The sequence below is a fragment of the Catharus ustulatus genome, chromosome 6 (assembly GCF_009819885.2).
Source record: "Catharus ustulatus isolate bCatUst1 chromosome 6, bCatUst1.pri.v2, whole genome shotgun sequence".
Lineage (NCBI taxonomy): Eukaryota > Metazoa > Chordata > Aves > Passeriformes > Turdidae > Catharus > Catharus ustulatus.
Window position 1 is genome coordinate 52,299,911 of NC_046226.1, and position 27,623 is coordinate 52,327,533.

A 27,623-nucleotide genomic window follows, 5' to 3' on the forward strand; every position below is an offset into this window, starting at 1 on the left:
CTGCTATGACTCATAGGCTATAAGTCTAGTCAGTGAAAATTCTGGCAGAAGTTTGCTGTTGGACTATGTCTGTACATTCCCAAGAGATTTATAGCTGCTTATTAAATCATCTGTTCCTCTTAAAACTAAAGAAACTGTATATGTTTCACTGGGTTTTACATCTGCTAGAAAGACCCATTAACCATTAGTACAGAGAAGAGTTTTTCCTATTGAGTGAGTCATTCAGAAGATTTTAAGACCTTACTTGAGAGGAAGGGAAACCTACACAAGTGATGGGCTGCAGTGTGATCCAAAATTGGCTGCTTCAGGATGGGTCTCCCTCACTGGCATCTCTGGTGTGCCTGGCTAATCCTCAGAACAAGTCTTTTGAGTAATAAATATTTTCTACAGAGGAAAGGAAACAAGTACTTACTACAGAAGAAATTCTATAGAGGAAATAGTCATGCCTTCCACTAAAAGACCACTGTGGTTGGAGACAGGGTTTGTGGAGCAGGTTCATGGAGTGTGGTGACACACAGGCACACACTGGTGCCAGAAGACCTGTCAAAACACGAGGAGCTGGCAGCGTCATCAGTTCCAGTCAGAAACTGCTATGCTCAGGAGCTGGAGGGAAAACCCCACTAGCTCTGCAGTGTCATCTCAAAATCCAAAGGAACAGAAAAGGGAGCTGTGCACAATCCTGCCCCAAGCAAGAAGAATGCTGCTTGAGTACAGATTAGTTCATAGCAGAGCAAGGCAGAAGGATGGGCAGGCCTGTCATTTCCATCCTTGTTAGTTAACAAGCTGTTTTGTTATCTCTGAGTGCTCTTGCAGCATCTATCCCCTACCTTTTCCACACATTATCCATTGAAAAAACCTGCACAAAGAACGTTCCTTCTCCCATCTCCCTTCCTCTCAGTCTTATTTTTTTGCTCTTTTTTCACTCTTGGGCACATTCACAGATTAGGTCTCCGAGACAGCCATCTCTCGATGGTAATGTACAAAGATGTAGTTAAATAGAAGCCATTTGCTGAGGCATAGAAGGGGCTGAACATCCCAAATTCCCAGAAGGTCAGAAAGTCTTGCACATTTTAAATTAACCCCCTAAAAATAAACACAATCCATGCACATTTGCCAAACACATAAAAATGCATAAATACTGTGTCTACAGCTACTTCAGTGTTAAGACTGGAATAGAAACGTACTTTAAAAACACCAAAAATCCCCTTCAGGGTCAGACCAGCAGTTCCTCTAGCTCAATACTCTGCCTTCAGAGGCAATAAAAGGCAATGCTAGTCAGGACAAGCCCAGGAACCTCACTGCTTTCTGGTCATTTTTCCCTGTCCGTGGGAGACTGCAAGCTGTGTGTGAGCAGAGCTGAAAAGCAGTGAGATTTACAAAATGTTGCTAACGGTGCTTTTGTTACTCCTGCTGTACCACTAAAATCCTATTAAGTCTGTAAAGTGAAGCACGACAGAAAGCCATGTGTGAATCGCTGCACTTAGCTGAAAAGTCGGCAACTTGGGAGCTTGAGAAGACAATAATAAAATCAAGACCCACACCAGTTCACGCACACGGAACACCCAAAGCCTGCAAGCAAGGGAGCCGAGCATCATCGTGCCCGTGGGCGCGACTGTGGCAGCTTTGCCTGCACACACTGGATGGGGGGACAAGAAGGGATGAGTTGCTCAGCACATTTCTCTTTCATGTTTTTGAATTGCTGTCTTGTAAAAGTCAATTTGCTAAAAAACATGACAAGATAATGGTAGGTCCTGCTGAATCGGCACAGCTATGCTATGCCAAACTGATTCCCGCAGTAAATCATGTGCACTCTCCAAACACAAAAGCAGGGCTCTGCAAACTCATTATTTACTTTTGCCAAAAATGACAACATGTCTGTCGGACTTGTTTTCTCTTTATTATCTCTGCATTGAACTAACTTCACTTTAGAACTCGGAATCAATACAGAAGGAATAAACAAGCATGGTGAATTTGATCTCCCAGTGATCTGTACAAAAACTGAGTTAGTATATGCTCGATAGGTTACAGCCCATCTCCTACCCTACAACTGCACATGACCAGCTGCCTACCTGACACAATCACTAAACTTCCTGATATGTCAGTTCATCATCAGTATGCCGAGACTGCTTTCCATCTTAAAAAAAAAATTTAAAAAGGAAACTATAAAACAATATTGTGAGCAGAAAGAAATAACATCGTTATGGGAATATCCATACCCAGCAAAGTAATACCACATCTTGTCCTATTCAGGGTGAGACATCATGACTAAGGCATATCACCCTGCTAGTCACATGCTACAGGAGTCAGGATGGTGGCATGGAAAACCAAGAGCAACAGTCAATCCTGAGCAATCAAATCTTTGAACCTTCCTTAATGGGAGGCAGCTACCAATTAACATCAGTTGCTTGCTCCATGTATCATGCAACTTCACCTCTCACAACAGGTGAGCTTTGAGCAACTCACAGCCCAGCCCACACCCCAGTGGATGTCACCCACCCCTCTCCCCAGTGACCCAGCCAGGTAAGAAGCTTTGCAAAAGGAGGAGGAGTGATCGTTGTATTTCACAAGCACAGGAAGCACACAAATATTGCTGTCCACTCTCACCAGAGGAAATGCCACATGAGAGCTGTTGTGAGAATTCCACCAGTCTTCCAGGCCAGCCTGGAACCTGAGTCAGCCCTTAGGCAAGCTGCTGAAGTCAATGCTCAGCTTTCAAGCACATGCTCAAGTATTTGGCTGAGCTGGGACCATTTCCAAGTGTGGGATGCAGAATCCCACTCAACCATTGCTTCAGTGACAGACTAAAAAAGTATTCTTGATATATAATAATGCAGTAATTTATGGGGGTGCATTCTCCCTTAACCATAACCTCAGACTCATCTGTTCTTTGCAAGCAATTGTTTCTTCAGGAGTATTGCTGTGCCCATCGTCTGAAACACAGAACAGCTGCCAGCCACAATAGGAAATGGTTTGCACTGGTTGAAAGTACTTCTGAAACTCCACCAATTCTCCTCCATAAAAAAAAAAGAAAAAAGCCCCAAGCCAAAAAAACACAAGTAACAACAAGAAAACCCAAGAGAATTTGATAGTCTTTATTCTGTTCATTGTTGAGAAATAAGGATCTTTGTTTTCTCTTTCAGACCATCCTGTTATTCACACAGTGAATTACAGACCTAACCAATTCTATAAATGGCTGTTCCCCGAACTCATGGTTTAAGTTTAGGTCAAAAGAAGATCATTCACATGTGAAGTATGACTCTCCTCTGGCAAAGTAAAGCCATTCCAGTTCCTGACAATGCTATATTTAACTTATTTTTAACTGTCCTGATTTTCTGCCTCTTTTCCTCAAAATGAAAACTGGTAGACATCAGAAGAGAGAGATTCTGCAATCCTCAGTTACAAAGGTAACAATGAAGCAAGCTCAGAGCCAGGAATCAGCCAGTGACAGCATGAACAGATTAAGACCTTCCAAACCTTAAGTTTCATTTTAACGTGGTACCACTGACCTACCCAAAGTCACAAACACCTCAATGCCTCAGTGCAGGGTTACAACATTTGTTTACCTAATACACGGGCTATCATAAAGATGCGGCTTAGAATAACCAGATTGTTACCATTTGCAGATGATTCATGCCTTGTAAAGCTGTAACCACTACTTGCACACTGAGATCAGCAAGGAAACAAATGATGCCCAGTAAAACCTACTTAAAGCAAACACATATTAAGCAATATAGGTTTAGGCTGGTAAATTTATGGTAATACAAGGTAAATTGTGCTAGTCCTCTACAAAGGCACAGCACCTACCCAACAGAGGCTGCTCCATTCAGTGGGGTATGTAGCTTTGAAGGCACATTTCATTTAGCCAGAGTTTTAGATGAACAAGTACCTGCTTGTCAGGAGCTGAAATAACTGTAAGAAACTCTATCCACAGACACTTAAAGGTGAATGATTGTTCCTGTCCTTAATGTGTCCACAAAAACACAGACACCACACCAGCCACTGGGCTCCCAAGCTGACCAGGAGCATACAGCTATTTAAATATAAAAGGGACCCTGGGAAACTGCCCATTTTTAAAGCTGTAACAATGCAGCCAAATTACAGGACACCAAAAAAAAAAAAAAACCACATACAAACATACAGCAGAATGACTAGCTACTCCCCAATCAATTTGATTATCATTGATGCTAAGGAGACCTTCCTCCCACATGCCAGGCTTCAGAATCAACAGGTGAGTTTCTGTAGAACTTCAAATCCTAGAAGGATTTTGGAGGCAGAGGGTTGGTGGAGGATTGGATCAATTTTTTTAATAGACCAGTGATTTTATTTGCATTTTACCAAATAGACCTGGATAGGCGTGAAATGCGCCAAGGACCAATCAAACCTTCAAGGGTCTGAAAATGAAACCTCAAAACACTTTCTTCCCCATTAAAAACCTTGGAAGCAAACTACAAACTACCCTCATCTGTGTGGCTGGCAGGAAGATAAAAATTCTCAGTGCAAAATCACATCTGATTTCCTGCAAAGCTCTGCTCTGAAAAGCAGATGTTACAGGAGGAGAGTGCCTGGGTTGCGAACAGCCCTACTCACCTTCAGTGCAGTTCCTGAAACAGGAGCAAAGCAGAGAGCACAGCCATAAGGCTGTGCTGTCCTGATGCAGGAGAAAGCTTCTAGCTTATGAGTCAGCATCTCTTTTTAAATGAAAGACAAAAGCAGTAGGAGAATGCCTCTGAAAAGTTATTCCTTTCCTCCTCTTCCCCTAGCTTTCTCCAGAAAGTACTTTTTAGACAAACTGCATACAGTATGCGCAATCCTCCAGCTCAGAAAACTCAGTCTGCTAATAAAATCAAATACAAAACAAACAACAAGCCTATTTTTGATGGGTTTGCGTGTCGTGCCAAGGCCCCCAGCTTCCATTCTCAGGGATTTACCAAAATATTTGTTTATTTACACAAAGCTGGAATTCTGGAGCACCAGATTCTCTTCTCATTGACCTCTGGCCATGCTTGGAGGTTACAGCAAATAAATGTATTTCCAGTGACATCATCCATGTGCTGTAAATAATAAGTTAGAGAAAAAAAGTGTGGCTTCGTCCATCCCTTACCAATGTGAAAAATAATGGAAGTTCTCTCTTCTCCCCACCCTGAGAAAAATGTCAGTTCCTCTCCCTTTAGCAAACGCAATCTCTGACCACTCCAGGTAGACGCAATTTTCCCCTGTCATGCCTCTTAGCCACTGGGAGAGGGGCTGAGTCACAGACCCATCTCCTGCCCTCCCTCCAACACCACACAAGTGGACAGTGAAAATAAGAACTTAATTTTACTGGGTTTAAGTACTTTATACCTTGAAGTAAATCCCTGAGATGCTGTGAGATGACCTAAACAAATCATAGAATTTTAAGAATAAATAAAGGTAGTACTCCTCCTGTTAGGTTTGCAGATCTCAAGCCTCTGGGACTCATGTTTTAAAGCTTTCCTGAGTAGCCATAAAAGCCAGAGAAGGTCAAGATTTCTGATAGTCACTTAGCTCCTGGAATTCTGGCCTTAAAGGAAGGTAGGAAAAAACCCAAACACAAAAAGAAATTTAAAAAACCCACCTACATTAAAATTGGTAGAGTTGACAAGAGTAAGGGAAAAAAGATTTTTTTTTTTCTTTTGCATTTACCACCCACTGTCTCCCACACAATAACATTGGGCAAGAGCACATTGTGACAACGCTTCTGGGTCTTACTTCAAAATTCCCTAGCCACTGTATTTGTATATAGAGCAAACAAGATCTGCTTCACTTGCCAGCAAGACACAGCAGCACCTGGACCACAACATGGCAGCCTTGCAGGATGTGTAAAGATGAAGAGGAGAGGAACCAACCAGTCTGGAAAATGAGTACTGGAGGGCCAGACCAGCACACCCTGACCCAATGTGAGCAGTACTGTCTCTGATGACACAAGAAATATTTGATAACCATCCAGTGTTTCAATTTTAGTTTTGTCTTTCTATGTGAAAGCTGACAGCTACCTCTTGCAGCCACTATGTTGGGGGTGTGACACAACTGTAGTGTTATATTTAGGATACGACAAAACTCACCACATTATACCTAATGAAGGTCAACTCTTCCCTGCTCCACCAGAGGGATTCATACCCCAAAAAAATGGCACTTCTGGAGATGGAAAACAAGAACAACTTAGATGAGATCCACCAACTCAGGCAGGAGGTTTCACACCATCAAGTTTTCTGGTATTTTCCTGGAGCAAATATCAGCATATTCATCTGCACATCAGGCTTATCTCAAGAGGCCATGACGCTTAAGAACATCTTCTCATTCACTAGCTCTTCTCATAACCCCCTCCATAGCAACTCCTGCAATTTCTTTTTCCACATGAATCATTACATGCTGCCTACACTTCAGCCTCACTCCCCAAAAATATCTGTGTTGACTGCGAAAACACATGCTACCACAGACCTCTCTTACAGATCAAACTGCAAGCAAGCAAGCTGCAGGACTTTCCTAAATGTTTATTTTGTGAACCCCACATGCAGTAACTTCATTGTCCCAGAGAACACAGCTCAGCCCTGGGGGACAGGGTGAGTTTGATGTTCCCTTCTGTGAGGAGGCCCCTTGCTATGGATGGCTGCTGTATGGAAGTGCTTTGTTGAGGCACAGATCAGCCTATGAACATTTCTCCTTGGATGTAGATCTCCCTTTGAACTCTCTCATAATTGCACCGACCTTGTGCACACATGTTTATTGCTGGAGCTGTGGGTGGGAGGCACATCTGGCGCCAGCTCTGTGCAAACCTGGCTCAGCTTCATTCTCAAGACCACTGAAGTCATCAAGGGCCTTTCCACAGGCTTCTTCAAGTTTGAGGCCAGACCCACATTCCTTCATTTTAAAGGACATCAGAAGAGCATTGAGTATTTTCAGGCAAGTGTTGAGTCACCACCCTACTGCTGCAAGGCCAGGAGAGTGACCTGCTCAGCCAGCTTTTTCCACAAGCCCTCAAGGCACACATTCACTGTATTCACTGTGTTCGTTTTCTTCTTACTGACACAGAGGAAATTTAGACAAATTGGCCATGACAAGTCTCAGGCTAGAAATTTGGAGAAAATACTTTTTTCCTTCCTTCTTCCAAAACTTACATTCACCCAAACTCTTCATTAACACAGAAATGTCCCTCTCTTTGGTGCACAACTGCCCACCTCAGCTTTACCCTGGAACTGCAGGGGATATTAAGAGGCAGGAGCCCCAGCCCATTAAGACTCAAGCACTTTCTCAGTCTGTTCCTCAGGAAGTTAAATGTTGGGCTCTTCCTCGCTTCGGCCCGAGGTACACTTGTAACTCATCATTTGGCCTCCAGAAAGGAAACCTTACTGTTCCTTACTCACCCTCAGTAGCACTTGAATCACTGAGCTGTCTCACAGAGCGCAGAAGAAATTCTTACATAGTAAATAACATGTGCCATTAATTATGCCAAGGCTTGACCCACATCAGAGCAGCTGTCAGGTCCCCAAGTGCATCAACAACCCTTAAACGCCCTGTCCAGTCTGACCTTGGACTTGTTCCCCCAAAGCCACTGCCAAAGGGCCAGAAGCCTGGGGTAAGCTCAGCCTCAGCCATGCTGCAGGTTTGCCCACCCCCAGTCCTGTCCTTGCTGGGCCTGACTTGCTGTGGGGATTTAGCTTGGTCCTGACTCTTCCTTCTGCATCTACTCAGTGATCACTGAGCTACCAATGGCATGTGCCAGTGCCACCAGCCTGGTCCCACTTGGGCACCATGGGACTTTGCTGAGGTCAGTGAGAGCATTGTCCTACCTGTGCTGGGGTCACCCTCAGCTCCTGGCTCATCCTCTCTCATGGTTCAGCCTTCACACTCTACTCCCTGACAGTGCCATGCACCCCATACTCATTCCATTTGCTGGTCACCCTTCGTGGCTTGACAGACCTGGAGCATGATTAGGACAAGCATCACTTGATTCCGAGGGGCTGCCATTAAAGGGGAATTTTGAAGGAAGGAGAAATAGCAGAACAACTGCAGAGGGACTCAGCACCTTGGTTTTGACCCATGGAAAATCTGAAAAAGTAGCAACTAACCTGGTATCAGAGCAGGTTTGGGAAACTGGGTCACTGTTTTTCCTGGTGATTAATTCCAGGGTAAGATACCAATCTGGTTCAGACAGAGTTCAAAACATCCCTGCTTATACAATCACATGTATGAACAGGAAAGCACCTTTGCAAGCAATCATCTCTCTCCAAACAGAAATACTGCATCACAGAAACAACGATTTCCTGCTCACAAAAATGGTTGGTGGATAAACTCAATTATTCACACTTAGCAAGGTTCTCAGCTAACCAGACTTTCCTAGCTAGCCTGAGGTAAAAACAAAATCTTAAAATAAGATGTTTTATTCCCACAGAAACAAAATTTCAAAAGCTTCTGCCATTTGCACTAAATGCAATGTGGCAGGGAGCATCCTTACAGCCCCACAGCAAAACTAGAACTGGAGCAGAGAGTTTCCTCAGGGTATACACCAATCCTAGTGAGCACTCTGGCCTCGCCTTATTCTCTGCTTGTTGGGAGAGCAGGTTGGAGGCACTGGAAGAAAACTAGTCCAGTTTTGGAGTTGTTTTATTTTTGGTCTTGGAGAGTCACTCCTCTTTACATATCATCCTTTCAAACAAAACAAACAAACCTTTTACTGTCTTTCCTGTTCACAGATAGAGACAGAGAAATCAAGAGAGCCAATTTCCACTAAGAACAGACACCAAGAACCACCTACACTGTATGAACTTCAGAAGTTATTGCAGGTTCTTCAAAGTGGCACAGGGATGTGCAAAACTAATACAAGCCAAAAATGGAGCAGATGATAAACAGAGAAACACAGGCAAGTTTCGAATCTGATGTTTTTTCAAAATAGTTTCAACTGTTTAGGCACCTTCACAGGTGACATCCTATACTATATGTTACCAGCAAACCAAGACAATTTCTGGGGACAGATTATTTTGCTTTGGGAGAGATACCATTTTACATACAGCTGTCTGCTTTCTAAATCATCTACCTGCATAGTTTGGTTCCACCCACATCCCACCCCTAAACAGTGTTGTCTTTAAATAACCAACAAAAAAGCTCTTGCAGTATCGCTGCCTACATGTTCTGGGTTGCCTTTTTTTTTTTTTTGAGGGAGGATTGGAGGGGAGAGAGTATAGTAGGGTTTTTTAGTCCCCTGAAGTTAAAAAGGGGGCTTTGCTCTCCAGCCTTTGCTGGTTTTCAGGTACAGATGCCTACAAAAGTCACACTCGTATTCTAAGGACATATGCAAGGACAGTATGAGATAATAAAGAGCAAAAGTGGGCTGGAATGTGTGTTCTGGGAGTCCCACAGGTAGTCCAGGTTTCCAGAAGGGAAACCTGGAAGAAGAAGAGATCCTGTATGTTCTCTCCCCAAGGACAACTTTAGGGCTCTAACGTTGTTTGCATTGCTCTGTTTCAATGCTGCATGCTTGCTCAAAAATCCAAAACCCAGCTACCCTAAAAGACACTTAGTTCTGCAGGTACCTCTACATAACAGTGACCACATTCATAAAGTTTTAATAAAATAAAGAAAATACATAAAACAATGCTTAGCAATGAGCACAAGCCTTATGGGAACATAGGTCATTTGGAACTGAATCCAGAAGTTTAAATCATTAGGTTTCTGGATGTGGCAAAATTAGCCTGGCCCTATCATGAGACCTAACCTTCCCACAAGGGTCACAAAACAGGAAAGGCTGGGACTAAGAGCAACAATAACTGCAAGAAAATAAACTTTATCTGAAACTAATCAGTTACTAATGATTTGAGGAAGATTATGTCAACTCCCCATATATGGGCTCTTTATCAGAAAGGGAGAAGCTTTACACTGTCAAATAACAGATGTGACTTGCACGTTGATTTGCATTCAAGGTGCACATTCAATTACTCTTCTCATGTTCCTCAGAAAGACAATGGGAAAGGATTCCCAGTATCACAGGAATATCTACTGAGGGCTCAGTTTATATACAGTCAGGGTATTCCACTTTGCACAGGATAAAGTGCTTTGATGTGACCCTTCTTAATGAAGCTGTAAAGGTCCACTCCCCTACAGCCACCTGAAAACTGCAGCAAGGTGGGGACTGGTTTCTTCTCCCTGATAAGAACAGACAGGATGAGAGAAAATAGTCTCAAGTTGCACCAGGGGAGGTTAAGTTGGATGTAAGTAAAAATTTCTCCACCAAAAGGGTGCCAAGCGCTAGAACAGGCTCCCAGAGAAGTGGTTGAGTCACCGTTCCTGGAGGTATTTAAAAGCCGTGTGGATGTGGCACTTAGGGATACAGTTTAATGGTGGAGTTGGCAGTGCTGGGTTAACAGTTGGATTCACCGATCTTAGAGGCCTTTTCCAGCCTAAAGGATTCTATGATCTATCCAGAGTATTTGATTATATTCAGATGTATAGAAACAGCTGTCTGTAATGCAAGAAGAATATAGAACATTCCACAAGATTTTTGTATTGCTTCCTGCAGAATTCCAATTTGCTGGCTAGAATTTGAGATCCTAGAATTTGGCTCTTCTCCCTGATCAGGTATTAGCATTCCTCCTGATGCCAGCCTGGCGACATTTCCGGTGCTTTGCATAAACACTCTCTCAGATCACACTGCTCAGGTCCATTTCTGCTGCAAGGCTGCAGGCAGCTCCAGTTCAGAGAGAGTTTGCTGGAGGCGTGAGCTGTGCAGCAGAAGGTCAGGCTGATTGCTCCTCTATGGAAAAATTAAAACGCCTCATATCCATGCACATAGATTTGTTGGAAGCAATTGGCTTCAAGATTTGTGGTACAATCAGTGCAATGTTAATTACACACCTTCATAATTGATGCCCAGCTCCTTCTAAGTGTTGAATTTCTGCAGCTGGAGAGGTCAACAGATGCTCGGTTACAGGGATTTTGATGACAAGCGTCCTAAAGTTTTATAAAAATATGGACACAGGAGGAATGCCTCTGTCATCTGCAGGCATTCTCCTAGCATGAAATGAGGCATAAAGGTTTTACCAGACACACACTCAACAAGAGTTATAGCAAGTTTTGATTTAGCCCCTTCAGCACCCTCAGGCCTCATCCACAGCAGCTGAGACACTCTAGCTAAAGTCTCAGTAAAACTATTGCTCTTGATGAAATTTCCTCTGACCAGGGAGGTCAGGGGTATTTTTTGGCCAAGAACCTTAATGACCCAACAGCACTAAGACAAACCTTTTCCAGCTATTCGTCTGCATTCCTTAGGCATGAGGACATGAAGAAGGGGAAGCACTGAACTGTGTAAAGCTGTGAAGCAAAGAGAGACATTCCGCGCCACAAAGCTGTTCCAGTTAGCATCTCATTTATTTTCTGGGTTATAAACATAACTTCTCTCCCATATGTGATGAAGATTCCCATACATAATTTTTTAAGACCAATGCTGCATAAACCTACTTATAGTCCAGTCACCCCACAGCCTCAGAGAATTTTTAGTGAGTGACATCTTTGACCCCTTTAAAGTATACTACCAATAAATTAATCAAAGTTGACATGCATTTCTCTGCTTCCTGTCCACTTCTTATATTTGCTTTTTTCACATCAAAAAGGGACCTTTGGTACTGATTACACACACAGTTCATGCATGTACACAGACTGAGAAATCCAGCTTCAGTCACCAACTGGTGCTTGTAGACTACATTGGAATATGACTAAAGGTAAAAAAAGACAGCCAATGAAAAAGAAATCTGAGGAGACCACAGGCTGGTTAACAAACATCATGGCATGAACAATGAAGGTAAGCATAAAGAAAAAGTAGAAGATGAGGTAGGAGGGTACTGTGCCACCCAGATTCCTGCTAAAGCCAGTAAGAGCAAGAGATGGGTTTAAATAGACAAGCCTGTCTCCAAGCTACAATTCCCAAAAGAAACTAGGAGTTCATTTCTCTCTTATTCATGCATACTTTAGAAACCTCTGGAGACTGCTCTGCAAACTGGAACAATAAAACAAAATGTCAAGACAATAAATGGGGCATTGAATCTCCGCTGTTTGTTGGAGGAAGGCCTTTTCTGACTTGAGGGCAGTACCTTCTTTTCACTTCCCAACTGCAAAGCACTGCAGAGTAAGCATTGTCTTCAGGACGACCTCAACAAAGAGTGGGGCAGCACAGCAGTACTTGGCTGGATCAGTTACCTTCAAAACTTTCTAGTTGAAATCCACCACAGGTCTATCTCACCATTCTATGATCTATCATCTATTCTATAATGTCGTAATAGGTATGCTCTTAGAGACACTGATAAACAGCAGGAATCCATTTTATTTTTCTACAGTTGTCTGGAAATTACTTCCAGTTCCATTTCCGCTCCTGAACTCCAAGAAGTTCCATGCATATTGCAATATACCAGCAGTGAAACCGTGAATGTTTTGTTCTCATTTGCAGCATAAGCACTTAACACTAAAGGTAGACCTAGCTTCCCTTTTCTTTGACCAGGAGAAATTCACTACTGTTTATCTACACATTTCACTTTGCTTGGAATTTTAATTTTTTTAAATAATGGGTTTATTTGCAAAAGTGGTAAAGCAAGTCCCTTGTTAAACTGTGGTGAAGCATCAGAGGCAGCTTTGTGGCCAGAAGACTCAAAGCCCCAGTTCCATCTCTGGCATATTGGGCAATTCAAGTCATGGAAGTAATTTTCTTTTCTTCCACTTTGATTTCTTAACTTACTGGCTAAAATTATTCAAGGACATTACAATATCCACAGTGTCATTCCTTGTTTTTATCTCATGTTTGAATGAAACAAAAAAACTTCATGTTGCACAATAAGCAAGTAGTGCCGATATGTCCATCCTCCCACAAAAAGCAGTTGTTTGGTTTGTTTCTGTTAGATCTTTAACCCACTCTGGTTCCTCAGGAAGCTTTCCCAGCATCAAATGAATTCCAGAAAGTGTTCAGCACAAGCAAAACAGCTTATTTTAATCATGCTTCATTGAATCAAAACCTTTTAATTAGCCCTAGTAATGGCTCCATCCAGCTTTGCAAAGCACTTTGGAGAATTGCATTGAAAAGTGCTGTATCAGAGCTAGGTATTATTACCTATACAAATATGAGCTAAAGAGTTCAAAACACATATAGGCAACACCTTTATGCTTTCATTGACTTAAACACCGCTTCAAGTCATAGGATATTCCTCAAGGAAGAATTCCAAGTCATTTAACAATTAGTAACCTTGTAACACCTTTGAAAAATAAATAGTGCAAATTGGGTGCTCACACAAATTTCTTTATCTGCTGGAATACAGCTGTTTCTGGAGCAAAACATAATACTTATTTAACAGTGCAAAGCACAGAAGTATGGAGGGTGCAAAGGACAAAATATTGTCATATCCATTTAGAGCAAGAGGGGAAGTTTGTGGAGGCAGAAGTGCAGTAAACAAAATAAAATAAAAGCACTTAAATAGCACCCTATTCCTGATGCCAAACTGGTCAGAAATAGCTCACATTTCCAAATTCGGTAATCTTCCAAGGAGGAGTCAAAAGCAACAAATCTTTGTAGGGGTTGGTAAGGGTAGAAGGGAGGGTTTTCCTGGTTTGATTTAGTGGCTAACTTAATCTGTGCTGTTTGTGATTGTTTAACAGTGTTGGTGGGCTGGTCTTGTGTTATCTTCAGATGACACTTTAATGCTGCAGGGCAATCATCATTACATTTTGGTGAGCTCAGGGTGCCTTGAACAATTGCTTAGGTCCAAGAGATACAATAACTCCTCAGGCAGACAGGCACAAGCGTTAGGCCCAGCACTCGACCCAGATCTCATTTGAAAGCCACAATGTCCAAGAGGACTGTGCCCTCAGCTCCTTGCATCTTCTCTGGTCAGGGGACAGATGCCATGGACTGAATCACAGAACCAAGCAGGCTTGCGGGAGGTCTCCTGCCCACAGACTGAGCCTTTCCCAATCTTTTTAGCCCACAAGAAACTGTTTAGTCAGAAGGTTTTAGAGGACTTCGCAAAAACCAGCCTCATATCACACACCTTGCTTTGCCAAAGCCACCAGTCCTCTTCAAAGGCAGATTCCATTCTGCTTCCAAGTCTGTAGGGAAATGTCATCCTGCTTCTTCAAGCAAGGGAAACAGACTATCATACTGGGATACTTTCACCCTTTTACATTAAGTGGAGTCAGAAATACCCTGACAAGGGGGGGAGTGGGGTACAGGCTACTTTCCTTTGTTGGTCTTTCAAACAACATTGCAGGAAAGACTGACATTGAGTCTTAGAGGAAGGAAGGGCACTGTGGGTGGGCATGGCAAATTTCAGCCAGGAGCACGATCCTCACTGTGCAGCAAGCCCCCCAGGAACAGCTTTCTAAACAAATGGATCTGAAACACCCTGTATTAAAGGCATTGATTTCCTTACAACTATGCTCCCAGGTGGCACCAACTGGGCATCACTCAGCCTTACAGAAGGATATAGAATCTGATCTCATTAAGTATCAGCTATGGAAAAACAGATGCTTGTCCCTGCTCTTCAATTCACTTGCCGTTGCTACTAAGCACAGTAGAGAAAACAATCAGTGGATCAGGTTTCCAAATGGGAACAAAACCACTGGAAAGGCCTAAGGCCACTTTCACCTAGTCAGGAGTTTATCATTTCTTTATGATCCTCCTCTAAGAAACACCATATCATGTGATTTGCATGCACTTAAATACTTGAGTTACCTCAGCAAAATGCAAAAGTGTTAATGTAGTTCAAGGTTTAGACTTCCATTGCCCTTATTGTGAACAACATCCTTTGCAAAATACAGAAAACAGACACATTTTCAGGATTTCTTTTTCTGGTTTGAAAAAGACAAAAAAAACCCAAAAACAAAGCCACAACTACACTCAGATGGGGTTTCAGTCCCAAATATGCAATTGGCATTTGGCCCAGTGTAAAGACATGCCCCAACTGCCTGAGGATGGAGCAGCTGTGGGGCCAGGAGTAGGTCACAAACTGCCTTACCAAGGAGACTTTGCAGGAGGGTTTCCCTTAGGACAGAGAAGAGCTCTGAAGAAAACAAGCAGCCAGTATACTAAATCACCTCTATTCAGTCTCATGATACTCAAGTTGAAAGCATTTTCTGTCCCTTTAATGTTCCTTCTTCTATCTAAGCCAGAAATTGCCAGCCAGCCTGGTCTCCTGATGAAGCCATCTCCCAGCATCATTTTACAAGGAAAGGAAAGTTTCCAGAGCAGCAACAAATCTAGTATGGTACTGAAAGAACCTTTTGGTAAGTACAGAAAAGTGCTGTCATGAAAGATCAGCTAACCCAGCTTGGGATTCAGGCTCTGGAAATGTCTGCATGACTGCAGAAAAAGACCAGAAAAAATACTGGGAGAGGAAAAGAGAACAGTTCCCCTCTCCAGCCTGCATCCCCTCCACAAGAGAGGGTACAGGAGAAAAACTACAGCTGTGATACCAAACATCTGTAAAAAGACACCAAAACCAAACCACAGCTAAGGATGTAAACAAATCTCCTGTTACCTGCTTATTTTCCCCCTTACGTATTTTATGTATGTAGCTTTAAAATATCTGACCCAAATGCAATCCATTTACACAAAAGTGAAATTTGAAAAAGTTGAAGCCAGGTTTGCCTTAGGGGATTCAAATCAATTCAAACTGGCAGTACGTATTAAAAACTGACAGAGTCCCTACAGAATCCAAAGGACAGAGGAAGAAATGAGGTTGCCGAGAAGTTTTTCAAAGAAAGTGATATCCAAAACCAAATTTAACCTGAACCTGAAAACTTTAGTGCCCAGTAAATGTGCAAGAGAGACCTGTACACATTTCCTATTAGGTGGCTGCCAAACAGATTTGTTACACATTTAATAAAGCAGTAAAAAAAGGCATTTATGTAGCATGTTTAACTGTAATCATATTGTAGCATTTTGTTTAAATGCAAGTGTAACCTGATAGATGGTACAGTTCCCGGACAATGGGAAATACGAGGTGAAAAACAAAAGTCAGAAATCCTGCTGCATCACAAAAAATAGCATCTTGCACAGTGCTGCTTTAACAGGCCTATAAACCTGGATATTTTGAGCCTCTCACAAGAGTGCCTGGCTGGCAGATGGTGAGTCCTCAAGTGCCTCTGAGGGCCCAGCTACTCAGAGGGAACAGTCTGGAACACCCTTTGCTGGGTCACACATCATTGCTATCCCTTCCTTCAGGGCTTCACCTCATACTTGGCAAGGGAGCAGAGCTGCAGCTCCTTCCAACATCAACACCTTTTCTTTGCTCGGCCAGAGGTGTCGGCGCAGAACAAACACGAGTTTCAGCCTTCCCAAGTTCAGAGCTCCCCGAGCCACGTGCACTGCTCAGGCTCACTGGAACTGTACAGGAAAATTGCCACCACCCTTCAGAGCACAATTTCAGCCCATCACAACCTTTCCAGCTTACAAAAGAAGTGCAGCAAACGGCAAAGGTACATGTCAGAAAAAACAGCTAAATACAAACACCTGGTTACACTTTTGCTTCTTTAATGTGCAGATCTCATGATTACGTGGTGAGATATCAGTTATTGCTTTACAAACACACAGGGAAACTGAGGTTCCAGGTGATAGAATGACTTAGAGAACCTCCAAGCAAAAAAGCAGCAACTGGACAAGAGATTTGCCAGGTAGTAATTCTTTACACAGATTTCTTTCTTTCCACAGACATTGTACTCTGTTGTTATGAAAAATAAATTATTCTCTTTTGGAGAAAGATCAACATGCTCTTTCTTCCTCATGGGTGATTATTCCCAGAATGCTTAAAAATCAAAGGGAGAAAAGGACAGAAGCACCAACACTACAGAGCAAACCTGTGTGAGAACAGAAGCAAGGCAGATATTTTTGGGCCAAATAGTTTTAAGAAAGAGGTATTTTTCTGCTTCAACAGAGATATATACAGACATGTAGAAGTATCTTTAATACAAGGACAACACTGAAACAATAAGTTGCTGCCTTTTGCTTGCATATTCCTAATGTGAAGGTCTCAAGTTCCATCTAAGAGGAACATGTGGATCTTTTGTTGTCAAACAATTAGGCCAAAGCCACACTGAGAATTTTTGTATTTGGTTCAAACTGACTTTAATGGAAAATTAGCATCTAACCATCATAAGCGACTTAGAATATCTCAGTAGGGTTGTATGAAAAGCCAGAGTATTTTTTGTTCTATTTGAATCTAACCTAGTTAAGGCTTTATAGAGAGCTGAGGACTTATTAATAAACATCAGAACCTGGAGGCAGAAAGGGTCTTTATGCCCTCCTCTCCCTGGCCAAAATGAAGTTTAGCAATAAATGAAACATCTGCTGTGATAACCTATGTGTCAAAGCGAACCTCTGATTCCATCCATAAAAAGGGCTAATTCAATCCACGTACAAAAAGCACAGTTTGAAATATTTGTGAAAAGAAATGGGTAAATGTATATCTTTTGAGTAGTCATGATAAATATACTGTAAATAAAATGTAAGCCTCAGCTGCACACTGATGTACCAGAAAGTATCTTTGCCTCTTGGCACAGGCTTATAGCAGAGGGGGAGGATGGGGATAGTAGATACAAAGTAACTTCCTCCTTGTAACCAGAAATTGTGATTATGACTAAGACTCAAATCAGACATCAGTACAGAAGAACTCATCTTTTTCAAGGAAAAAAAAAGTATTAACATCATATTTCTATATATATTTGTCCATTAATAAATATTTGAGATTACACAGTGAAGAAACTGGGTATTAAAAGCCCGAATTTTCCTGATAGTCACACCACCTGATCATACACCTTCTGAAGAAAAGCAACTTCACTTAGAATCACATTTCACATTGTGGGGGCAGGTGGAAGCCATTTGAAGCACTGATGGGCAGCAGCAATACTTCAAAAGCACTATTCTGGGTACTTGTAGTTCAATACAAAAGAAGACGTTTTGCCTCACAATATATTTCTGATTTTTCTTAGACTAACAAAGTCAGATGCAGTCTTATTCATACGTTCACATTTTGTAAGTGCTTTTAGATTTACAAATGGAAGATGCTACGCTGTCGCTATAGCTCATCATCTTTCTGCTACTATCTGAATTCAGCTCCTGCTTTTTATTGTCATTTGTCCTACTCCTAAAAAAACCACCAATCTTAGTTTGATTCAGAGGCCCTCATCATTCAGGTTTTTTTAATCCACATGATAAAGCCTAAAGATGTAAACAACCTTTCTCCATGAGACCCAGCATAGGAATATTCCATTCAGTTTGTAGAAGTTATGGAGATAAGCCTTCATTGTGTATTGAAAGCAAAAACATACATACATATATATAAAAACACCTCGTTTTTGCCAATGAATCCTGGATCAAAACATCTCTCACTGACTATCCAATATTTAGTATTATCCTAAGTATCCTCTAGAAAAAAAGAAAAATAACACTTACTTTCCCCTTACTCATTTTGCCTAATGAGGAAAGGGAAAGTTAATTTTAAAAAGTAGATACGGAAACAATTTGAGAAGTTGCAGTCAGAACTACAGTGCCAGGTGAGGAAGAGGTGAGCAAACACTGCTGGGATAATTCATCTGGTCCAAAGCAGCTGCTCTGTGTGGTCTCCACCCCAGCTGACCTTCCCACTACATGTTTGTCTGGGCTGGACAGGCAGAGGTGCTTGCCAACCTGTCCTACTGCAAAGCACATGGGAAAGGAAAAAGGAAGTTTTTAGTCCAAGACAAAGCACTCAGCTATGCAGGGCTGGATTCCTGCTGGTTTAGCCATTATCCATAGGTTCATGAATATGCATTCCATATTTGAATTTCTCTCATTAATATGCTACTAACCTTAATTGTCCTGCTTCCAGAGCACAACTCCAAGCCCATTGGCTCAGCTACACTTCTACAGAGTAAAACATTCTACTGTCTCTCCAGATTTAAGAATAGGCCAGGCTCTTTATCACATCAGTCTACCCACAGTAGCTCTGGGTCATCACTAGTATGCCAAAAATCCGTCAGATTCATCTCATGCTCTCTGTACATAATAATGCTCTCTACTAAAAATAATGAACATGGATTGAATGCGAACAGTTAACCTTCAAAAGAGAAGCTGGCTTCACTCAGAGCAGCAAGAAATTTTTCCCATCTCTTTCACAGGCTCTGCTTTTAAGCTAGGTATTAACTACTGCCATTTTTCAGTTGCCAGAAATATCACAATATACAAAACACAACTGAAAAGACACACACTTCCTCTCAGCCATATATCTCAGAGGGTTCCCTCCTCCAGCAGACAGTACATTTGTCTCATAACTTTTTTACCTTCCACTGTTATTCTCTCTGGTGCATGTGCCTATCACTGAAAGCTCCATGGTTCTCTCACTGTTTTGTTTGGGACACAGAGCCTCAGCTGAACTTTCATTAACTTCTCTGTTGGTTTCTCCAGCTTACAGATAACTGTCTCACAGGGAGACAGCTCAATGGCAAACAATGCCAGGATCAAAGCTGAAATCAGAATTGAATCTTACCATGATACTCTTTAACAGCACAAAGCACAGCCTGATACCTCTCTTGGCATTCTACTAAACACAAATGTCAACATCAGACAAGCAAAGGAACATGTCACCAGCAGCTTAAGTAGCTGTTATCACAGATTGTCTGTGACTCACAGGTGGATGAAGAATTTGTCAGCATTTAGCGTCCTTCTAAGACCTAACAAATCCTGAGCCACATTGGAAGTGGCATCCACAAAATGTAGGTCTCACATCCACCTACAGCTTGGAAGCTGCAGCACAAGTAGAGATTATGGCACACACAGAGCTCAGCCCAGTTGCTGGGCTTGGAGTGCTTTCAGAGGGAAGCTAAGGGCTAAAAGGAGAAAGAAGAAAAGCAGAACACTAAAGAAGAGAAAAGAATCCCAAGCATTTCCCTGGGAGCTAACAGACAAGTTTCCCCAAAGCACAAGGGTTTAGACGCAGCCTTACTTACAGATAAAACAGCAAGAGCCTGAAGATTATCCCCAGCTCACCTTGGCACTAGATGAGAAAGTAGCTCTGCCACCTGGCAACATCCCTCTTTACTTCCCAGGCCCGAGGACACCTCTGGAGAGAAAGAGCAGTTCCTCTGGCAGCTGCTCTGCAACTACAGCAGCAAGAGTAGCACTGCTTCAGAGGCTAATAAACCCCGAGCCAATCAGCAGGAAACACCTCTGCACCAATCCTTAGCACCGGGAAGGGAAGAGCTGAAGTACAGCACCTGTGAAAGCAGGGAGGGAGGCTTGGAAGATACCCTGAGGTTGAGTAATAACAAAACTAGGCAATCACGGTTGTGCCATTAAAACTTGCAAGTACCCCTGAGTGTCCCAAGGGCTTTCAGAGAAGACAGGTGACAAGAAGGAAACAGCATGAGCTTGTGCTTGTCCTTACTTTTCCCTTTAGTGCAATTAAATTATTTCAGATATTTACTCATTTCCACAGGAGAAATAATGACGGATACATCCGTGAAACACCAAAAGAAATACACACACTAACCTAAAGCTGCATGAATTGTATCAATGAGAACTGAATGCTGTTTTAACAGTTTTGGAGATTGTTAAGTAAGTAATCTTTACAAACAGCCTTCAGGGAGGTGCAGATGATTTTACATCTCTTTTTTATGATCCCTATTTTTCCTTTCCTATCCTGATCCCAACCTTCTTTCAAGTCAGTAATTTCTTAGACAGCTTGAGTGACACAGCTGATGCTCTGCTCAAAGATTAAGTTAACAATGTAGCAGGGATATAGCAGGCAGTAAAAACACAAGCTGCGGTATGGAACTGCAACTTGATTTGCAACTTCACAGTGGAAATAATCAGAACTTGCTGATTATTTGATACGTTTTTTTCACTTTACTCATTTGCCATATCTCCAAAACAATATTCCTGGCTCATAAAACTCATTTGAACAACACTGGATAACAGGATCTTGTGAGCCTAGAGCCAGGATTAAGATATCAGGCAAACTGGAAACTTCAGTCATTACAATCCTGTAGCACAAATGAGAAGCATTTTCACACACAGTGAGTCAGTCAATATGTCCAATTTCTCTTTGTGCCCACATAGAAAGAAACATTACTTTAGGTCCTTTCCCGTGACTTTAAGTGATAGGAGTTTTCATCACGAGAAAGGATCAAAATCATTAGAACTCCTCATTAATTTCACCCCATATTGCAAAAACTATTTGTACTCCCTCAAATAATAATGTTGAAAGCAAAAATGTCAAGAGACAGATTCATCTCCTGACTTGAAGGACTTCCCAGAACAATGAGCAGAGTCAGGGTCTGAAACATCTGCTCCTCACAGAAGAAGGGTTGCAAGATCTTCCAGGCCAGCCCTCCCAAAATCTTTGGTCTCTGCCCTAATACTTGGAACAGCAGGCGGAGCAGAGTGCTCTGCACAGTGCTAGTCAGTTAGCATCTGTCCCCTGTGATTGTGACTGGGTGTCCTATGAAGACTACTAATCTTTTTTCCTAAGGGGAAAAATGCAAACCAGTAATTCAGTGTGACAACCTCATCAAAATGATAAAATGAATTATGGTTTTAAAAGTTTATGCAGTGACTGTTCTTAATAACGTGGGAGTTGGAGAATAATGTTAAAAGTTTCAACTCAAAGACCTGGTTTCCTGTGCTGGCACCAGTCCTAACACTAAATGTTAACACATTAAGCATTCTTACATCTTCATTTTAAAGAGCAATTAAGAGACAGATATACTCATACTGAAATAACATCCCGTTCCTGTGTGTGTGAACACACACAGGGTGCACTTCCGACAGAAACCCACTGTGCTTTCCCTGTGTCCTTAAGGACTTCTCCATTTGCACAAGTTCACTGAATTCTCCACTACACTGCAGCAGCTGACAGCTTTTCTGCCTACAGCTCAACCAAACATATCTCCGAAGAAGGGGTGAAGGTGGCATTAAAAATGAACCCGTACTCCTGTCCTGTGTTCCTCAACCTACCGAGCACATCTCCAAGGTCAGAAGCTCACAGCAGAATGTAGCAAAAGCACTGGCTGTAGGAATTAGACCATTCATTTCCCTGAACAGCTTTAACTAGCTGAGAACACACTCCATATGGAGAACAAGTTACATAACCCTAAACATGTTCACCGTGGATTAAGCTAAGGCAGGCCAGACTCAGCTGGCTACGAACACAAAGCTCCAGACCTCAATTGATGAGTAGGAACTCTTACTGTAACTCACTGCAACTCAGTCACCTCTATCAGCAACAGCCCCCAGTAGGAAGGCATCCCCACACAGCAGGGTGTGTTGGCCATCAAGTGCTAATGTAGTATTTGGTCCCTATCCCTATTGTTTGTAGTAATGCTGATTTCAGAAAGTTCAATTGCAAATGGAGAACACATCTTTCAGGCTCAGTCCTCAGAGAATAAAAAGTTTTTAGCAAAATCTGACAGCTGTTCAAAGCCTACATGAATGAAAAGAGTATTCAAATCTGAAACTCCATAAACAAGCATCCCCATTGCTCAAAGCAGTCTTTAAACTTCTGCTCAAGGAAACGTCAAGGACCAGGAAAAGGGTAGCTACAGAGAGAGGGGAATCTCCACCATGGCCTCTCTCTACCAGGGCAGAGCTCTAGAGCAGCATAGAAGAACAGGATTTATGGAATCTGACAGGACCTCATAAGTGGGCAGGACTTCTCCTCCATGACATTTAACTTGACACAGCTCACCAGCATGAGGCATTTCCACATGGAAAAGAAAAAAAAAAAAAAAAAAAAAAAGGCAACAAACAGGAAAAGATTTTGCAGTCAAATAAGGGGTGAAATGATGAGTACTAACTCTCAGATGATGTATGTATACCCAAAAAACATCCAAAACTCTTCCCAAAAGGGAGAATTTCAGGTCTTGTAGGGTGTGACTCTCCAAGGTTTGGCAAAGCCACTTATAACCTCACCAAAGTTCAATTTGACTAAGAATGTTTACAAGCACAAAAACTAGGCCAAATTGAGAATGTAAATATTTGGATTCAATTCCCCAAACTTGTCTCTATCTGCACTGCCAACTAAATCCCAACTGCAGACCAAAAAGTCTGAAAAGCAACAGTTGCACACACTTTACAGCACACAGACAAAACTAACACACATGGCACTCAGCAGCAGGACAAAAAGAAAAGAAAAAAAAACAAAAAACCCCGAATTCGTAATCTAAACTAAACTTATTCTAAACAAGACATCAATGAAGTTTGGACCAAAAATCAACTCTGCTATCATTTCATACATTCTGAAAGTCTGATCAGTCCAGATGTTGGTCCTCTGCCCTGCAGGAACCTGGGTTACATTAAACATAGCTAGATTACCCAAGACCTCATAGACAACATGATGTTTGTAGCACACAGAGGTAACTTTGACCTAAACCACATTCTCTTAAGCCATCCAAAGCAAGGACTTCCATTTTTCAGGCAGATGAATTGAGTAAAGACATCTCTGGAATCACAGTCATTTATTTGGCAACCTCAGTCCCATACTCAGAAGTGATTTAGGAGCCCAGATCACCTGGAGCTCTCAACACACAATCTTTTCTTCTCTAGTTTTACCGCTGTTCTTTTAGGTATAGATAAGAACGACAACCATGGATTCACTCAAGGGATGTTTGACCTCCCATAGACACAGATCCCAAGGAATACACCATATTCTCAGCTGCCATTTCCCAGTCCCTCTTCAAAAGTGTCAAATGCCTTTCAGTCCTACATCTCCATTGCAGATACTCACTGGAGGAAATCGGAGAGTCAAGGGTGTCATTAAGAACAGCATTTTTGTTGTTGTTGTTGTTGTATGATAAGAATTTGGGCATCCTTACTCCCACTACAGTAAACTAACAAAAACAATCCATCATTTCTCTCTTCAGTTAAGCAGGAAAAGCACAAATCTGGATCTTTTGCTTTAATCAGTTGTGGGAAACTTGGGTTTACTTTCCAGTTAAAAGCAGTTCTTCAATGTACTTCACAGTGACCTCTTCACATGGGGCTTGTATCATTTCTTTAAATGCCCCTACACTAAAAATAGTCCTGCTTCCTAAACATGAGTGTTCAGCAGTTCCAGGCATTCTGAGTTCCTGCATACCACTTTAATTTTTCTTTTAAACTGGCAACATTTATTTAACCAGCAATTAAAAAAAAAGGAGGCCCAGCCGCCCCAGTGATTCTTCCCAGAGGGTCTTAGATGTTTATGAAACACAATGAAAACAATAAAGTGGATAAAATCATGCTATTCCATCAAGTCCTTGGCAAGACTTCCCAACCAAGAATAAATTGGCATGGTATGTTACAGTCAACAGATTACACAATGGTTTACAGGGTCACCAATAATAAGGGGCCACACACTCCTTAAACAGCTCCAGTGTACATTAAGGCACTCGCTTAAAGGGAAAGAGCAATGCTTGATCCTGAGCTTCTTGGGGCACAGTGCTGGCAGCCACAGCACAAACATGCTGCAGGGGTAGGAGAGGACAGAAGGCACCTCTCCCCCTGCCCTGCCAGGAAGGGCAGTGACTATGCTGCACAAGCTGGCTGGGGGAGTTTAACACCCTGGAGGGAGCAGCAGAAAGCCAGGCCAGGCAGGGCTCTCTTATTTCTGCACGCTAGAGGAGAACACATGCTACATCCTACAGGAGTAGGACAGTCTCCACACCCCAGCGAGGTCCAGCACCACCATCCCTGTCAGCCCTTCCCAAAAGGCCCTTCCCTCACTCCATACTCTTGAGGAAACTGGTTCCACTCCAGAAGCAAGAGATCAGTTCCCTGGCAGTCTAGTCACTCTTAACAGTGGACAGACTGTAGCCAGTTCTAAAAGATGCTTGACTATACTCCTGGGTAACTTGATAAATTCATCACCATCGCTATAAATGTGTTGCAGTTTTATTTTAAACAGCTAATCTTAACAAAAGAGGGAAATGAATGGTCAAACCCATAAATCTTACTCTTACATGTTAACAGATTTGCACTATGTCACCTGCATAACCTGATCGCTGGAATGAAAGTTAAATTTTGGTGCTCCTAAAACATAAATTATTTCCTCAAACCTCACCTTAAATGCATTATACTCCTACCTTTGCCCTGTTAACTTACCCTTCCACTGTATGGAAATTTTCATCCACCAGCTATAAATTAATCATGTAAAAACAAAACATTCTTAAGATGTAAAGGCAAATCAACCTCACTTCAATTCATCCTATCATCAAAAACCAGACTACAACTAACAGCTTCATCCTTCATCTTCCATGGGTTTTGATCACTCCAATTTTATCGGATTATTTAATGTATGTCTGATGTTACGTTTGAGTAGCCAGGCATAAAAATGAACGAAAACCTACCCCCCAAGTGAGCACAGGGTGTAGAGAACACTACTACTGACGTACTCCATGCAGTAATATTATGCACCCGGCTTCATTCAGCTTGACTAGTAAATTCAAAGTACATTTGAGTGATAAACCTGGAGTAAACACAAGAAGGCTCTCTCGTATGTAACCGCTACTCTTTGATTGCAGTGACCTTAGTAACGCAAACGTTTGGTACTAAGCCAAGAGTAGGACATCTGATTTTCCCACCAAATGAATTGCTGCAAGAACTCCCTTAGCTCTTCAGCCAAATCTGTCCTAGGATCCCAAAGTCTTCCGCCGGAGTCCAGGTGGCTCCTCTACACTTTCCAGCACGCACACAAACACTGCAGCCAGCTGGACCGCCGATGTGAGGGGGCATTGGAAGGGAAGTGCCGCATTCCCCGTCTCCCCCAGCTCAGAGCCCCACGCCCGGCGCGCTGGCTCCCAGCTGGGTTGGAGTTATCCCGGTTCGGCCAAGGAGGTCCCGCGGGCTCTGTCTCTCCGAGGGCTCTGTCCCTCCGCGGTGCCTCTGCCCTCGCCACCCACACAAAAAGCAGCGTCCCTGCGGTGGCACCAGCGCCGGAGCACCGAGTCCCTGCTCCGCCCGTGCGCAGGGACCCCCGCCCATCTGCGCTCCCCCGGGGCAGGGCAGGGTAGGTTCCCGCAAGGATCGCGGGGCCGGCCCGCACCGGCACAGCCCCCGGCGGTTCCGCTCCCGCGAGCGCTCCGCGGTCAGGGACCCGCAGCGCCCGGCGAGCCCTCTCCGCCGCCGCCGCCGCGCATCCCCGGCCCGCCCCGCTGGCGGGAGGCTCTGGGCGCGCAGGGACGGCCACCCGGAGCACGAGCGATGTTTTCTCCCCCCAGTCCCGCTCCCCTGCCCGGGTCCCCGGAGGAGACCACCGCCCGGCAGCGCGGCTCCCCGGCCCTTACCGAGGTGCGCAGGGATGCGCTCCCTCCGCCGGCCGCCTGCAGCCCCCGTCCCGCAGCCCGGGCGATTGTAGCTTTTTTGGAGAAGCTGGGAAGAGGGAAAGAAAGGGGGGAGGGAAGGGGGTGGGAAGGGACTGAGATCGAGGGAGAGAGAAGTATGCAAAGGCAGGAAGTGGAGACGGCCACGACCAGTGCGGGAGATTAATGGGAACCAGTCACCCGGCAGCCAACAAAGAAACCTGCTCCCCCAGCGCAGCGCAGCCCGGCCCGGGCTGCAGCCCCGGGCTGCCGAGCCACCGCTCCCGCCGGCAGCGCTCGGCCCTGGCCCCGCGGAGGGGTGGGCGCCGCCCCCAGCCGCAAACCCGGGTCCCAGACAGGCGGGAGGGAGGGAGGGGAGCAGCCAGGCAGGGCCGGCCGGTCCGCGGGGAGAAGCGATGGGCACGGGAGGAGGAGGCGGGGAGGACCGAGCCCCCCGATTGACAGCTTTCCTCCTCGCTCTACCCCGGAGGGGCGATACGGCTCGGTTTTTATTTTAAACACTCGGAGCGCTGGGCTGCTCCCGGCGCGGAGCCGCTTGCGGGGCAGAGCGGAAGGAAGGAGGAGTGCGGGAGGCGCGCTTCCTGCGCCAGGCGCGGGGCAGATGGCTCCATCAGGGAGCTGCGAGCCCGGTAGCTCCCGGGCCTTTCCCAGCTCCGCACCAGCAGCACCTGTGGAGGACGAGGAACGCGGCGGCGTGCCTCTGAATTTCATGTCCGGTACCTTGGTTCCGATCCAGCCGCCCGGGAGCAGCTCCTGGCAGTGGGATGGAATGCTCTGCTCCCTGGGCAGCGCAGCCCGAGGTGTCCCGCTCGCTGGCACGGCACAGCCGGGGCCCCCCAGGGTATCGTGCCTACCTGGGGTGAAGAAAGTCCCTGCATGGCTCGCTGTCCACGCGGGCCACCAACAGCATCGTGCGGGCCACCTCCCTGGCACACGAGTCCGTGGCTTCTGATGGTTTGGCAGATGGGAAACCCACCCGAAGCGTTTGGTATAAAATAACACAGAAGAGGCAGGCTCTTAGCAGGACCATGGGTATCGCAAAATACGGAGACTGCTCCTAGATCTTGAAGTATTATGTAGGCATTGATAAAGCAAGTCACTTCACAATAAATTAACCAAATGATATTAGGTACAGAAGAAAAATGAAGAGCAGTATGCATCCTGCAATTTGAAATACAAATTCCAGCACTACCCATTCGAAGCACTTGCTGACTTTCTTTCCTTTGACTGAAATGGAAGCAAACAGCATCAGGCAAATGCTTATGAGATTTCCTACTCAAGGATACTTTCCTGAGCCCAGAACCAAG

At 43.8% G+C, this 27,623-nt stretch overlaps 1 protein-coding gene across 3 annotated transcripts in view; it reads right to left on the reverse strand.

Annotated features, from left to right (window-relative positions):
• Positions 1 to 26,556, reverse strand: part of DENND2B (DENN domain containing 2B) — a 150,453-nt gene extending 123,897 nt beyond the window's left edge. For 2 of the 3 annotated variants that reach the window (XM_033062222.2, XM_033062220.2), the window contains exon 1: positions 26,281 to 26,556. The gene's annotated coding sequence lies outside the window, so the exon portion shown is untranslated. Of the gene's footprint in view, positions 1 to 20,008; positions 20,027 to 26,280 lie in introns of those variants that run through there. The other variant, XM_033062221.2, reaches the window with a different exon arrangement.
• Between the last annotated feature and the right edge of the window lie 1,067 nt (positions 26,557 to 27,623).